Genomic DNA, 16820 nt, shown 5'->3' with positions numbered 1-16820 from the left:
TTGGTCTTGGAACTAGGGAAGAGAGAAGTTCCAATCTGTCCTCCAATACTTACTAGTTATATGACCCTAGGCAGGTTGCTTATTCAGTTTCCTCAGCTATTTATTTATTTATTTGTTTGTTTGCTTATTTATTTTTATTTTGTACAAATAATGTTTTTTACACATTACTAAAATATTCTTAAGAGTAAACATAATACCCCCCCTAAAAATATAGACCTGCATGAGTGATAAAGGGGAGAGAAATAAATTAAAATTAAAATAAAAAATAGTTTCCTCAGCTATTAAAAAATGGGAAAAATAATAGCACTTTTTCTTGTTGGAGGAATCAAATGAGATAAAATTTGTTAAGAGTTTCACACAGTGTTTGGCACAAAATAGGAACTTAATAAATGTTTTCTTCCTCTCTTTTCTGTTCTTCTTTTTACTCTCCTTCAATCCTCTTCTTTCTAATTCAAGTAAGAACACCCCTATCCCAAGGAATTTACAGTTTCACCAAAATATCCATGTACTAATAGCACCAGGTAGATTATTTTACTAATAATCTTCAAAGAGCCTTAAAATTGCTAGGGTTTTTTCCAAAATATACAATTGAAACCTAGGATTGCAACAAATATCAACCTGTAATCTCATTAACTCCACAGGTGCATATTCTAATCCACACAAGATTTCTTATGGTTCTTTTTCCCATTTCTTCCGTAGATTTTCCTCTTACATTAATTCGGAAATATCATTCAAGTTTTAAGTAGATTCATAGATTACCCCTTGCTCTTCTTCCATGACCTGCACAAACTACTTTTCCAATGAAATATTTCCTTGTTAATATACTTTTCATCTTGTACTATGCAGATAATCATTGGAAACATGATGGGGTTTACTTGAATAATCTGCAACATTAATTCTTGGGAGACAATGCTATTATTTAGTAGTTATAACCCTTTAGCATCAACAGGACAAAATACGTATTAAAAGAAGTTTGAATTTTGTGTTAGAGAGAACCTTGGGATCACTGAAAACATCATGTACTTTCAAAAATGCAATATAATCTACTCTTTTATTATTCAATTCTGAACCCAACACACTGTTCACCTGCAATGACAATCCAAGATACATGTATCAATTCCAAAATTCTAATCCTACTGCAAATAAAATTTTGTACACTATGTTTTTTTTTTTTTTTTAATATTTGTTTAGTTTTTCCTTTATGGTCTATTTGACCTAATCTCTTTTTGTGGCTAAAGAGCTGATTTAGAAGCCACGGAAGTCTGGTTTCAATCTATGTCTCTGAAATATATTGGGTATGTGACCCTGGGATAGTCCCTTAAACTCTTGGTAACCTAGGTGGTTTTTCACGAGTTTGCGTGTTATCCTTGTGCAGGGGCCATGCTAATTTACTCTGTATCATTCCAATTTTAGTATATGTGCTGCCAAATTGAGCACCTAGGTGACTTTTATTTTTTTGTTTGTTTTTGTTTGTTTGTTTGTTTTAGGTTTTTTTGCAAGGCAAATGGGGTTAAGTAGCTTGCCCAAGGCCACACAGCTAGGTAATTATTTAGTGTCTGAGACCGGATTTGAACCCAGGTACTCCTGACTCCAAGGCCAGTGCTTTATCCACTAAGCCACCTAGCCGCCCCTCTAGGTGACTTTTAAAGAGCATTTTTGACCCCCAAAGTCCTCCCTTATAGGAGGATCCATGGATAGATTTCAGAGGATCTATAAAATTGAATGGGGAAAAATGCAGTTTTTTAAATTTTATTGATCTCTAACTGAAATTTAGCACTCTTCAATTTTATTTTTCTCAGACACTTAATAATTGCCTAACTATATGATATTGGGCAAGCCACATAACCCCATTGCCTTAAATAATTTATTTTAAAAATTATTTAATAATTTAAAAATTAAAACATTCTGAGAAGCGATTTGCATACAACTTATACTAGACAGGAATAGGGGACCAAGACAAAACAAAATAAGAACCTCTCTTCTAAGACCACAAGTTATAAAGAAGGTGTCAACATGCATATATATATATATATATATATATATATATATATATATATGTGTATATATATATACACATATATATATATACACACACACACAAACACACACACACACACACACACACATATATATTTAACTTTTTTTCTTGGGAATTCCCTATACTGGGAAATCATTGATGAAGTCCTTAACAATATCTTATTTTGAGTACATACAGATCTCATTAAAATAAGCTTAATGTTTTGAAACTTGATACAATCAGGACAATAGCATCATCAAATGGTGGGGCATATGGAAGTTATTACCATTTTGTGAGTAATCCTTTCATCACTTTGTTATGAGCATCCTTTTCTATTTAGTACCCAATGTCTTCATTGACCACTTAGTTCCCTGTTTTATTTTTCACTTGACACTCATAATTAAAGAGAGATATCAGAGATTACTTATTTAATCATCTTTTTTTTTTTTTTTTTTTTTTTTTTAGATTTTCTAAGGCAATGGGGTTAAGCGGCTTGCCCAAGGCCATACGGCTAGGTAATTATTAAGTGTCTGAGGCTGGAGTTGAACTCAGGTACTCCTGACTCCAAGGCCAGTACTCTATCCACTGTGCCACCTAGCCATCCCATAAGTTTATTTTTTTTTACGTTTTTGCAAGGCAAATGGGGTTAAGTGGCTTGCCCAAGGCCACACAACTAGGTAATTAAGTGTCTGAGGCTGGATTTGAACTCAAATACTACTGACTCCAGGCCCAGTGCTCTATTCACTGTGCCATCTAGTTGCCCTATATTTAATCATCTTAATACATGTTTGGGATATTTCTTATTAAATTAAAAATTCAAAAAAATATGAACCACATTTTATCCTTTTAAGCTATTTTATAAGGAAGAACAAAAATAATGGAGCCTTGTATTCTCTGTATACTTTAGTCAATTCTCACTATAGAATATTGTTCACAAATCTACACACTAGTTCTCATAATTTCTTCAGGATATGAGAGTCTATCATTTTCGTACAAACTTCTTATCTTTAAGGCAAACATATGAGTCAATAGTTATTAAGGGTTATTTAATCACTGTTTTGGGACAATAAAATTGTCTGTGACTTTTCTATTATTTTAGTTTTCTTCCATCCCTGACATATCTTGTACAATCATATTTCAATGATGCCTTCAAGATTATATCACCTTCACCACAGAATTTAGTAGTGCATATTTTGGGTTTGATTCTGACTTCAACTTCTTAATTGTTATTTCAAGGTCTTGTATATAATGCATTGGGTAATGAGTTATCTAGAGTCAAAATCTAAGGGTTCTACTACTCGTGATGATAATAGAATATAGAAATGCAGTTAGATTCCTTTTAATGTCACAGCTATATGTAAATGCTCTTGAGTTGATGTGACTTAATTTGATAATATATTAAGCTGTTGGTAGACTTGAATTCACTTCTACTACATTCTAATTTCTAGAAGGTGATACTGCATATCATTTTATTCCATCATCCTTGATTTTTTTTTTTAGATTTTTGCAAGGCAGTGGGGTCAAGTGGCTTGCCCAAGGCCACACAGCTAGGTAATTATTAAGTGTCTGAGGTCAGATTTGAACTCAGGTACTTCTGACTCCAGAGCTGGTGCTCTATCCACTGTGTCACCTAGCTGACCCCCTGATTTTTTTTGAATGAGATTATATTCTAAAATAGAATTGACTTTGACTGCCATGTCTCTCTGCTTTGCAAGAATACAAAATTTGTAAATTTGGATGCTTTCTGGTTTTCCTTAGCTCCTTGTTTTATTTTAATGGGGAGGAAAGGGTTAAATTTTTTACAGGAAATTCTGCTAATCAAGGTCAATAACTATGTCTTTTTTTCCCATTTCCCAGTTTTCAGCATCAGTAGTTAGTTTCAATAGATTACATTGCAGGTATGTAATTATTCCTTGTGTTGTCTTCTGATCTTTATCCTTCTAATTTGATGTTAACTTTGACCTTTGTTCTATTTAATGCATGACTGAATGACACAGACAACTAATTCTGATATGACTACCACAGCAATAGCTAGTCATTCCCTGTCCATTTTGATATAGTCACTTTAATTTGTGAGTGTGATTCTGTTTAATGCTTACCACTTTAAGCACTTCCTCTCTTCTTTCAAAAATATTCATAATACATGATAATCTTAAGATTTATGAACAATTTGTAGACGTTTGGATACTCATATTTCAAAAATCCAAACCGCCCCTATTTACTACCTCCTTTTCTTATTAAATTTATTGGATATTTAAATACAGATAGTTCAGAGGTACTTATCAACTTTTAATAAAATTTTTGTTATTTTTTTACCAGAAGTAAGAAGAAAACAAACACTTCTTGTTAATTTCTTCATCCTGTGCATCACATCAAAGAGTTAAGAACCCTTCAAAATTAGGAAAATTATTGATTATAACTTCAATTTGCTGACAACTTGTAATTCTAGGGCCTGGACTTTCAGAGACAGGATTTAGACTTAGAGACACCCAGATTACTCTCAGGATAGCTTCTTTCAGTTCAATCCAACCCCAGAATATTCAGAGAGGTTAAAATGATTTGCCCAAAGTTGGATTGTCAAGAAAAGATTGAAAACCAGAGTCAGTTCTGGATAAAGCACCGGCCTTGGAGTCAGGAGTACCTGGGTTCAAATCCGGTCTCAGACACTTAATAATTACCTAGCTGTGTGGCCTTGGGCAAGCCACTTAACCCCATTTGCCTTGCAAAAACCTAAAAAAAAATGTTTTGCTTTAGTAGTGTAAAGACAGCAAAAACAATTGTTAATATACATAATTTATACTATTAGATATTAAAATGCTTTCTTGATTTTGTGTTCTCTGAGCTCAACAATTAGTCATTTGTAAACACTACATTATTTGTTGGTTTTCATTTTATTGCTCTGTTTTTTTATTTCACTATTTTTCAAGACAAAATATTTCACCCATTTTTGCAAATATTACTTAGAGTTTTTACTCCAAATGGACAATTTATTTTAATTCTAGAACTGACTCTATTTTTCAGGTTTTATTTTTTAGGTTTTTGCAAGGCAAATGGATTTAAGTGGCTTGCCCAAGGCCACACAGCTAGGTAATTATTAAGTGTCTGAGACCGGATTGAACCCAGGTACTCCTGACTCCAGGGCCGGTGCTTTATCCACTGCACCACCTAGCCGCCCCGCAAAACATATTTTAAAGAAATTTCATTATGTCCTCAATCATTGACATTGTTTACTCATTCCAAAATTGGTGAATATCATTGAGAATACTCTGCATTTGCTAGGGAGCATAAGACCATGTGTAAATAAATGCTATAGCATACAGTGCATTTCAAATCAATTCAATAAACAATTGCCAAATGCTTACTGTGTGAAGACCTCTATATTAGACACTTGATGTGAATAATTGGGAAGAGAATATTCTAGGCAGAAGGAACAGCAATAGCAAAGTTAGGCAAGCAGGAAAATAATAAGTCATGCAGAGTAACTAAGAAATATAGATTGACTAAAGTATAGATTATGTGGAGAGAGGTCAGATGAGTTCGGGAAAAGTTGACACTAGATTATGTACAAGCATAAGGTGAACTTTATTTGGTAGACATAAATGATAATTCAGATTTCTGAATAGAGGAGGAGTTGAATGACCAGTCTATGCATAAGGAAGCTTAATCATTTAAAATAGTAACATAAAACTCAATTGAATGGGGGAGCATTAAACCATTAGAAAGATCCCTATGCACCACATATTGATTTAGAAAATTACATAATTGCATATTAATTATGCTTATGTTTTATTGTATTTTTATTTATTTTATTAAATTTCTCAATTATTCTGGGTTCATATGGACCAGAATTTAACACATCTGTCTTAGAAGTATGAAGCATAGTTGGGAGTGGGAAAAAGTTGAAAAGGCAATATCTAATAGGAAGTTACTTTAACTGCAGAGTAAGATGGTGATAAGGATCTATAAAATGATGGTGGAAATAGATGAGGAAATATTGTGGAGGTAAAATTGACTGGGCTTGGTAATTGAAGAAGAGAGATAAACAATCAGGTACCAAGGAAGTTTCTAATTTAGGAACCTAGATCAACCATGGAACTTGGAAAAAAGAAAATAAACCTCCTCTTATATATGTTGTTTGAAATATTGTCATAACATTCAGTTAGAGGTATCAAATAGATTGCTGATCATGTGGGAAGTGAGTATAGAATTGGAAGAAACTGGAGAGTTGATTATTTATGTAATAAATAGTTGGGGTGTAAGAATTAATGAAATTTCCAAAGGACAGAATGTAGAGAGAAAGCAAAGTATTAGAGTAGAAAATTCAGAAACATTCACAGAAGTGTTAGAATGAACATGAGTAGTTAGTCAAGTTGAAGGAAGAGTGGTTTGTATAGAAGTCAAGTGAAAGTATAATCCATAATCCAAATCAAAGTTGAAAGAAGATTGCCAAAGACACCTAACAAATCAATGTTTATCTCATCATTTCAACTGTGTTACTACCACTAACTAAGGATACACATGAAGCAGTTAATGCTTAGAAACCTACTTCTTAAAGTAAACATTGGTAGAATAATCCTGGTAGGGATATGTTAGTGGAATCAAAGCAAAGTGAGATATTCTTTGTACAGGGTTTAGGTCACTGCAGAAAAGTTCAGTCTACAGAGTTTCACATGTTGGTAATGTAATTATTTATTTTTTGTGTTGCCACTTCTCTAGCCAAGCTTCCAAATATTGATATGAGTACAATTAAAATATGGGACTTTTATTAGCTGGATTTAGCTTCCTGTCTTTCTATTAGCAATGCAGGCAAATATTTCATTGCTAATTTTTTTCAAAAAATATTTTAAATTAAAGAATTTTTCTCCCTTATAACTTCAATCAAAACCCATGAAACAAATATGCACAGTCAAACAAAAATAATTCAGATTTTGGTCATGTCCAAAAATATATATGTCTCAAAACGCTCTCTGAGCCCATCATTTCTCTTAAGGAGGTGGACTGTATGTTTCATTATGAGTCTTCTGTATGTCTAGAATTGTGGTTGGTCAAATGTGCAAATTTTTTGGTGATTGCAGTTCTTAAATTTTTCATTTTTTACAGGGGACATATTAGTTAACTAACCTCAATTTTATCTTCAGAATATCTAATGGCATACAAACTTGGATCCTTGTAAAATTGCTGTGAACTTGTTAGAACCTAGGTTCACATAGTACATACACTCAAGCTGTGCTGGTAACAATAGACAAATAATTTAATTTCTTGCTTTATATTTCCTCAGTCCACTATAAAATGAAGAGGTTGGGTTGATAATCTCTAGGTCCCTCCTAGTTTTCAATATATAATCTTAAAATCTGTATTTCAGAGTACTGGAAAAAGCAACTCACAAAAAATTAGAATACTTTCTCCCCCCCCAGACCATTGGCAGCAACCAAAGATGAGTGAGAATTTTGTATAAGAGTGACTGTGATGTAACATTTTAAAAATGAATCTCCTATAGCATTAAATGCAAAGAAATATATGGTAAAAATTAATTTCCAGTATCTTTCATTTTTATTCAATCAATCTTATCTGACAAATTGAAGTTTAACTAGATTTAATAAGGACAATAAGTCCTTAATAACATACTATACACAAAGCACTTTCACAGGGACTGAGGATACAGAGATTAAAATGAAATATTATCCACCATCTTGGAATCTCTTGATTCTAGTGTCTATCTGACTATATATATATATATATATATATATATATATATATATATATATACAGATAAATAAATAAAATTAGATAAGATTAGTAATACAACATTATTTCCAGGGTAAGGGGAAATATTAACTAGAGAGAAAAAGATGAAATTTTAGCTATCAGGTGATAAATATACTTCTTTTATAACTTATTTTCTTAGGAATTAAAAAATAAACAAATTCATTTCTCAATGTTGTTTTATCATAGGACTTTCAATATGGAAAGTGTTTTTGCTTAATAACTTCTTTTTTTCCCCTTTATTCAGCTATAGCTTTTTAAAAACAATCTATGATGTAAAATGCTTCCCCAAACACTTTTAGCAATGAATGGTAAGACAACTTAATGTCATTAATCCTTTACTCCTCCTTAGGTCTTCTTATGGTACTGTAACACATTGATGTATTTCTAATTTAAAACAACAAGAGAACTTTCACACACTAACAACCATATGGGTATAATCAACTATATTACAAAATGAATTGTGTAATTTAGATGTAATGAGACTAGCAGTGTGCTGAAGATGTTGTAAAAAGAGTATAGCAGTGATTCACAAGTTATTACTCAATCCATTTAATGTGTCTAAAGATGCATATTAGAGGGTCAAACTGTCTTAGAGAAGTTATTCAATGAAGATTAAAATATGGTGTGCTGAGAAACAGTTTTCTAAGCATGCGACTAAATTTATCAAACATATCATGCTACGGTCAGAACACAAAGATTAAACTGTAGTGGAATAAGCATAAGGCTTGACCTAAGAAACCTGGGTATGTGATCATGGATAAGTACTTACCCTTTCTGAACTTCATCTTCATCTGGAAAATGAGGCTGATAATACCAGTACTACTTCCCTTTTCTACCTAAGAAACTTCTGGGGAAAATAGTTTATGAATCTGAAAATTAAAAAAAATGGGTGATGGTAGTGGTGATATGATAATGATAACGGGGGAGGTGATGTTTTATTTGATCCTTTTCATTTCTGTTTTGAAGACAATGTGTCTATGAAAAAAAATTATTGGTTAGCTATAAATTGTTGGAGGGTGATTGGTTCTGCTATTTACTTTAAGGTTTCAAAAATTTTAGCTGTGATTGCTCTTTAGTGTCATTCTCTTTAAATTAATTGCTTAAAAATGAAAATGTTGCCCTTCACAGAGAGACAATTACATGGTTGACTTGTCCTGAAGAATATGTTCTTCCAATTGTTTTTACAACTGTCCATCCACACTCCATCACCTAGTTCCTTTTTAACCAATGGAATACATTTGCAAGATCATTGACCAGGATTAGGGAATGTTCTCTGACCCTGACACTGAACAAAGTTAACTGGTCTTTTCAAGGATAAAATTTAGTACAAGGGAACAATAACTGAATGTGATTCAATCCTTTAACTAAACTTTTCTCCCCTTTTATATTATGCACTGCTATCCAAGCATTGCAATCATTCAGTATGTTTTTCTTTGACTTTTTTCAGACTACAAAATGCTTCAAGTTTGTTATTCAACTCATAGTGACATTTTGATTGGCTGCCCGCTGACAGTAGGGAACATTTCACTTGGCATAGCAGAAATTAGGAAGTCTATCAGTTTGATAAGACAAATACCAGTCACTTCTTGCCTTAAACCTTTTTACCTCCCCAAATATTTTGAAGTTTCCATTGTATCTAGAAAAAGAAATCAGGCTAGATCATAGAGGATTCATTGACCATAGTCAATTAATCAATATGGAATTGGGTTGTCTTTTGTTTAATTTGAAGATGAATTATACAAGTTATTGCTTAGCCTTCTGTTTCATTTTCACATTTCATAAAGAAGCTACAGATAGGCTTCCCTCCCACTCTTTATAAAGCTTCAAAAAATGAGCCAATGCTGCAGGCAGGTTCAGCAGAGACACTGCAGTTAGACTTGGCAAACCCTCCTAGAATCACATTTATCTTTTGCCAATTATATCTGGGCTGTCTGTTTTTACAGTATTTAATAGCTTCTGACCTTATTAATTCAAATTTTTATTAAAGATCCATTGACAGTAACTGGCATCATTTTCACATAACAAACCAAACTTCTAGAAGATTCCAACATAGGTCTATGATTCTTGGGGACTGCCTGGTGTACTGGGTAGCTATTACCTATTAGTTTTAACTCAAGAGCTAAAATGCATCTTCTTTGCTCCCTCCCCCACATCCAATTTAGTTCTATGGCATGACCTTTCACTAATAATTGTGTCATTTAAAAAAGCTAAATGACTCAGACCTGTTTCTAATAGGGATTCTATCCAATCGCAATCTGAGAAAGCTGATCATAATTCCTCCCCATGCCAAGCAAAATACTAAAACCTTTAATACTATTACTAAGCAGTTCCTTCAGTGTTTTTTTTTCTTCCTTAAACAAGGTCATGTCATTAAACCATAAACTTCTCTGTGGAGTTATTTTGGTCCCACCCAAAACATAATTATTTTATTGAATAAAAGATAGGCATAGGATGAACCTCAAGATGCATAGAAAATTTGTGATATTAAGAAATTTTGGATTGGAAGGCAATGGACTTCTAGATAACAATGTGATAGTGCTGTTTCTCCAAGGTAAATTCCACACATCATTTCTGTTTCTTTACACAAGATATTTCTCATGCTAGAATTCATTCATTCACCTCCTTACCTCTTTCTTTTCAAACTTTCAGATTCTTTCAAGACGCATCTCAAGTATCATCTCTTTTAAAGAAACTTCCCAATTCCCTAGTCATTAATTATTGATCCTCTATATATAAAATCACTTTGTATGTTTTGATTATATAATTTATTTACTTATCTCTGTACAGACTTATCTCAAGGGAAAGAATAGTTATTTCTTTTTCAGTCTTTTTATTCCAATGTTTAGCATAGTGCCTGACATTTTTGTTGTTTGGTTGTTCAATTGTATCTGAATCTTTGTGACCCCATTTGGGGCTTTCTTGGCAAAGATACTGGAAAGGTTTACTGTTTCCTTTTCCAGTTCATTTTACAGATGAGGAAACTAAAGTAAAAAGAGCAAATGACTTTGTCCAGGGTCACACAGTTAGTAAATTCTGAGACCAGATTTGAACTCAGTATGAAGGGCTTTCCTGACTCTAATCCCAATATTCTATCCTTTATATCATCTAACTGTCCTTAATAAATACTTATTAAAAGAAAATATATTGAAATAATTCAAAACTCACTACAAATAAAAAAAAAAACCTTGTTACAAATAAAACCTTGGGGCTTAGATACAATCATTGGCAGGCAGTTCATTTTATGTACATTTTTTTTGGTTTCTACATAACAAATATGGGTGATAACATGAGCAATTATAGGAATATAGGAGAAATCAAGATGAGAACAGAGAATATTGTGAGCTATCCAACTAATTTGGAATATAAAGGAGAATATTATAAAACAGTGTGAGAATGGTAAGTTGGAAATCTATTAAGGATGGCTTTGAATGCCATAATGAGTTCATCCTTAATTCATTAGGTATTAAGGATTCAGTGAATGTTTATCCATAGATGAATAAGGTGATCAGAATTTGCAAAGGTTCCACTGACATTAATGTAAAAGATGGATTGAGAAGTGGGTGTGGGAAGAGCACGAAGATACAGAGACCAACTAGGTGACTATTACAATCCTCTAGGGTAGATGAGAATGGAAGTGGTAAGAAAGGGAGAAGAAGCATGAGAGAAATTCTGGTTGTTAGTAAGTGAAATGAGACTCCATCATTCTCCTCAGATTTACTAGCTTAAAACTGCACTAAGGCTTTTGATATACCTTTTACTTGGAGAATCTATTTTCCACTTGACTCCATTTTGCTTACATTACACATATTTATAGATAATTGCATTCAGTTTTTGGCTCTTGATTTATTATGTTTCCTTAGGAAAGACTGTACTTTGTGTTTCAGTTTCCTCATCTGGGAAATGGGAATAAAAATAACCAACATGCATATAGCATGGTAAGACTTTTAAAGACCTTTATATAGATACATGCTAGACATTAAGCTAAACTCTAGGGATACAAAAAGAGGCAAAAGACAATCTCTTCCCTCAAATAACTAATAACCTTAAAGGGATAATCAATGAGATAAATGCTAGTGGTGTTTTTACCCTTATTTACAGATGAGAAAACTAAGTGTCAAAGAAATTGCATAACTGAATGAAGGGATGTGTTTATCTCTATGTCAACTGTTGAGGATACAAAGAGTTGAGGCTTGACAGGAGTGCACATTCCAATGAGAGAGAAGATGCATATAGGTAGTATCAGCTGCAAGTCATTTAGAAAATTTCCATGGTCAATAGGAGGCAGTGGAAAAGCAGATGGTAATGCAGCCACTTTACCATCATTTTCATTGATCACACAGATAGTAAGTGTCAAAGGGAGGATTTAATCCTAGGTCTGCCTGATTCCAAGTCCAACATTCTGTCCACAAAGACCAAACTATATTGCCTCTTATAGTGACAAAGTGCTTAAGAAAAATAAGAAGGGAAAGAGTAATTTCATTTAACATTAACAGAAAGGTTTCATGTAGGAGGTGGCATGTGAGTTCAACTTTGTAGGAAGAGAAGTCAGAAAGTCAGACATCAGGAAGGAGTGAATTTTAGGCATGGGAGACAGTCTGCACAAATGCACCAAGGCAGGCAATGGCATGTTGAATTTAGGTAACAGTGAATGGTCTGGCTTGTCTGAAACAAAGTGCTGGAGGGGGAGTAATGTGTAATACAACTGTCAGGTTGAATCAAGACAGTATAAAGTCTTAGATGAATGCTCTTATTTTAATCAACCATCTATGTGGCTATTATCTTTCCTATAGCTTTTTCTTTCCCACAATATTATTTAAAGATATTATCTCCTTGATTTTTTGCTGTTTCCTAGAAATAATTCAACTAATTTCCTTACAGTTGATTCACTAAATAAGAATCAAGTACTCCTTATCAGAGAATTTCTAAAATCTTTTAAAGCAACATAAAAAATATAAGATAGTATTTAAGAAATTTACTCTCATTCAGAAGTTCCAAACACACTATTAAAGCTTGGTATCTCTGTTAGATGAAGTTTTACAAAATTGAAAAGAGCTGTAGTTTAACATTTGATTCTAAGAAGAATTATCTATATTTTAGAAATTGTCATGTTGTAAACCATGGTATATTAAACAGGATTATAATTTGTCTGCTTTGGTATTTTAAAGCATTCCAATTCTTTATTGTATGTATATATATTTGACTTAGATAATCAATTTAAATTGATAGATTTTATGTGGGGATCTTCATGAGCACAGAGATGATCTTGGGTTTTCAAGGGCTATAGCACTGTGCAAGCTCTAGCAGATTCTCCAAATGAAGAGACTTTGGGTATTTCTATGAGTCAAGAGAATATCAGTCTAGCTAAGGATGTGAGAATACATGTTTGAAACGCTGAGTTTTTAGTGATGATTTTTGTGAGGGTGCAGAGATGCTACGGCAATTTATTACACAAAAGAATATACAAAATGACCCTTTTACCTGAATCAAAGATGCTGATAAGAATAGTTGGAATGAGACCAGAGTATTCTAAGGAGTAATACTAAGGAGTAAAATTTTCTTCAAATACCAAAAGAACAACACCACTAGACTGTCTAAATTTACCTTGGGAATGATTTATAATCTGGTGTAAAATTTGGTAGTTCTAGCAGAGTGGTCAAAGTAGTTCAAATGCTTCACAAAACATATAAGATCTTTGAAATATTGGCATAGATTTTGCCCAGGCTAAAAAGCATATTTTAGAATTCATCCAGTTTTTTAGTGTGTAAATATCAATGAATCAAATATTTTGGGTACCAGGTAAGTGTCCAATAAATATTTCTAAAGTTAATGTGATGATCTTTTACATTCTAAATTAATTTAAATTTTATTTATAAAAATTTAAATCAAGATTATGTTTTTGAACTTTATTATTTTCTTAGATACTGAAGAAAGCTGCTGAGACTATTCTATCATTTCAATTCTATACAATTCTATTATAATTTCAATTCATTCTATTATTCCAATTTCAAACCTTCAAAATTGAACTCATCTTCTTTCTCAAATGACTCCTGAGATTGGCAAGTCCTAACCTGACTTCTATATTTCTAATAAAGGTGACAACATTTTTCATAGTCACTCCCATTGAAGACCTGAATCAATTTTGACTTACTCTGTGGTCTCTTAAATCCAATCAGTTGCTCTGCGCTCTTCATTCATACATTTGCAATTATGTTCACATTCATCTTATCCCTGTCTTCTCCCATTGGAACCAATCATTGCAGTCCAGATATTTTAAGAACCTCCCACCTCATTTTCCTTTCTTTCATTCTCTCCCCTTTCCAAACCATCATTTTCATCACTGCCTGAGAAAATTTCTTATCAGTTTGATTATGATACTTTTCTGCTAAAAAATACCCTTCAGTCACATCTATAGCTATATATATAGAGCATGGGCAATGTGGGCTGCACACCTTGGCCAAAATGATCCACAATATATTCACACCTATGGATGATGTTTCTTCTCTCTCTCTCTCTCTCTCTCTCTCTCTCACTATCTCCTCCTTTGCATTATTCTATATAGATGTTTTTTCAATTTTTAAAAAATTACTTTATTTTTAACTTATAGGATAAAATATTTCTATCACATATTATAATAAAAAGACAATTGCTCATGAAACTACAAATCTGTTACATACTACTTGCTATTCATTTTAAACATATAATAAAATTATCATGTAATTTTTTCCTTTTTTTCCTTTTTTGCTTCCCTCCCCCTCCTGCCCTGTGCTACTAATATCTACCATTAGACATAAATACATATCTAATATACACATATAGGTATGCATATATATGAATATATACGCATATATGAATAGAAGAATGTATAATATATGTATATTATATATATATATATATAAGTATGTATATTTCATATAGCCTTTTATTTATCAGTTCTTTCTTTGGATACAGATAGCATCTTTTTCATATGATCTATATTTTAAACTTGTACATTTGTATAATAATAAAAAACTTAATGTCATTCTTAAAACACTCTTGTTGTTACTGTATCTAAAGTTACTTTTGTTCTGCTTACTTAGTTCTTCACAATTAATGCAAGTCTTTCCATGTCTTTCTAGATCATTGAGCTTATCATTTCATAGAGCATAAAAGTATTCCATCACAACCACACACCAAAACTTGTAGTCATTCCCCAACTGATGGAGATCACTGAAATTTGTAGTTCTTTGCCACCACAAAGAGAGCTGCTATAAACATCCCATTCACATTCAAACTCAGAATTACTATTTTTGAATTTCCCTCCATCTTATTTTTACTTACTGTTTTCTTTTCCAGCCTCTCTTTTTACCCTATCCCTGTTATCTTATTTTCTCTACTTTATTTTTCCAACTCCAACATCCCACCAAGAATCTCTCCAATCCTCTCATTTCCAATCCACATACCATTTGAAAGTCCTTTCCTTTTTTACTTCCAATTTATATAAGCACAATAGTCTCCTAGTTAATATTACTATCTACAATCCCTTTCCTTCTTTTAATTCATTCAAAACACTGCCATATCAATCATTTTAAGCATTAGTAGTAGTAGCAGTAGTAGTAAGTAGTAATAGTAGAAGAAGTAGTAGTAATATTTTCTTACTTAAAAATTATCATTAATTAATCATTGTCTACTAAACAAATAAATGCCAACTCCTTAGTTTGGGGTTGCAGGTTTGAATTGCTATGACTTTAAACAAATTTTATAGTTTTTATACTTCACTATATCATAGTCCATTCATTTCACTCTGACACTTAAAGTGTTCATCATTTCCCTATTGTGCATACTCCCTCTCCTGATACATCTCACAATTATTTTAGATAATTGAACATTTCAACATTATAATGAGGTATGAGAACAGAACTTGTCTCCTACTCTAGCCATACCAAAGTCATTGTTATTGTAGTTTTTCTAGAATATTCAAATTTACAAAGTGCTTTACCATTATTCTCATTTAATCTTCACAAAAGCCCTATAAAATAGTTTGCATTTTACAAATGAGGAATATGAGCCAAGGAAATTAACTGACTTGCTCATGTTAAGTACATTGGTAGGTGTGAGAGGCAGGATTCAAATCCATATCTTGCAAACTCTTTTCTTTTACATTATGCTGACTCTCAAACACAGCCTTGGATTTTCAAGCTCTTTGTCTTTGTTAACACTCATGCCATTACACCTAATCATAATTAAGTATAATATGGATTGAGAGACCCAACACAATTTGGAGAATGAATATTGACCTTTGCTTTCAGAGAAGGGGAGCACCCGATGATAATGTTTGCCTCAGGTGTGATGATTCATATGGGCACACTTGGCTGATGCACACATATGAGCATCTATGAATAACATCCTTCCTTACCTTTGTCTTTCTAAATTCTATGTATTCTATGACTAGATCTTTATCCCAGAGATATTTTTTTAAAAAGGAAAATGATCTATAATTACAAAAAGTATCAAAAGAAAATCAGAGGGGGGCAGCTAGGTGGTGCAATGGATAGAACACTGGTCCTGGAGTCTGGAGGACCTAAATTCAAATCCAGTGTCAGACACTTAACAATTACCTAATAGTGTTACCTTGGGCAAGTCAATTTAACCCCACTGCCTTGCAAAAACAAAAAGAAAAAAAAGAAAGAAAATCAGAAAATTGAGGAAATTTCTCAGACAAAAATCTAATATCTAAGATATATAAAAACTTTGTCAAATGATCAAAGGATATGAAGAAGCAGTTTTCTAATGAAGATTGTTCTATTTCCAAAGATGTTTAAGAAAAAAGGAAAAGAATCCATACGTGCTAAAATGTTTATAGCAGCTCTCTTTGTGGTGGCAAAAAATTGAAAATTGCAGTATTCATCAATTGGGGAATGGCTTAACAAGTTTTGGTATATGATTGTATAAGAAATGATGAGCAGTATGCTTTCAGAAAAAAATCTAGGAAGACTTACTTGAATATCAGCAAAGTGAAGTCAGCAGAACCAGGAGAATATTGTGCACAGTAACAGCAATA

At 32.6% G+C, this 16820-nt stretch overlaps 1 protein-coding gene and 1 non-coding gene across 2 annotated transcripts in view; both read right to left on the bottom strand.

Annotated features, from left to right (window-relative positions):
• MYO16 (myosin XVI) overlaps nucleotides 1-16820 on the bottom strand; it is an 851952-nt gene that overhangs the window by 161071 nt on the left and 674061 nt on the right. The window lies entirely within an intron of this gene.
• On the bottom strand, nucleotides 1331-1437 carry LOC141492457 (U6 spliceosomal RNA). Its single transcript, XR_012469923.1, has one exon. It is a non-coding gene; the product is annotated as a U6 spliceosomal RNA (small nuclear RNA).

The sequence above is a fragment of the Macrotis lagotis genome, chromosome 6 (genome assembly GCF_037893015.1).
Source record: "Macrotis lagotis isolate mMagLag1 chromosome 6, bilby.v1.9.chrom.fasta, whole genome shotgun sequence".
NCBI classification, from domain to species: Eukaryota; Metazoa; Chordata; class Mammalia; order Peramelemorphia; family Peramelidae; genus Macrotis; species Macrotis lagotis.
The sequence above is the reverse complement of the archived record's forward strand: the minus strand, read 5'-3'. Positions and strand labels throughout refer to the sequence as shown.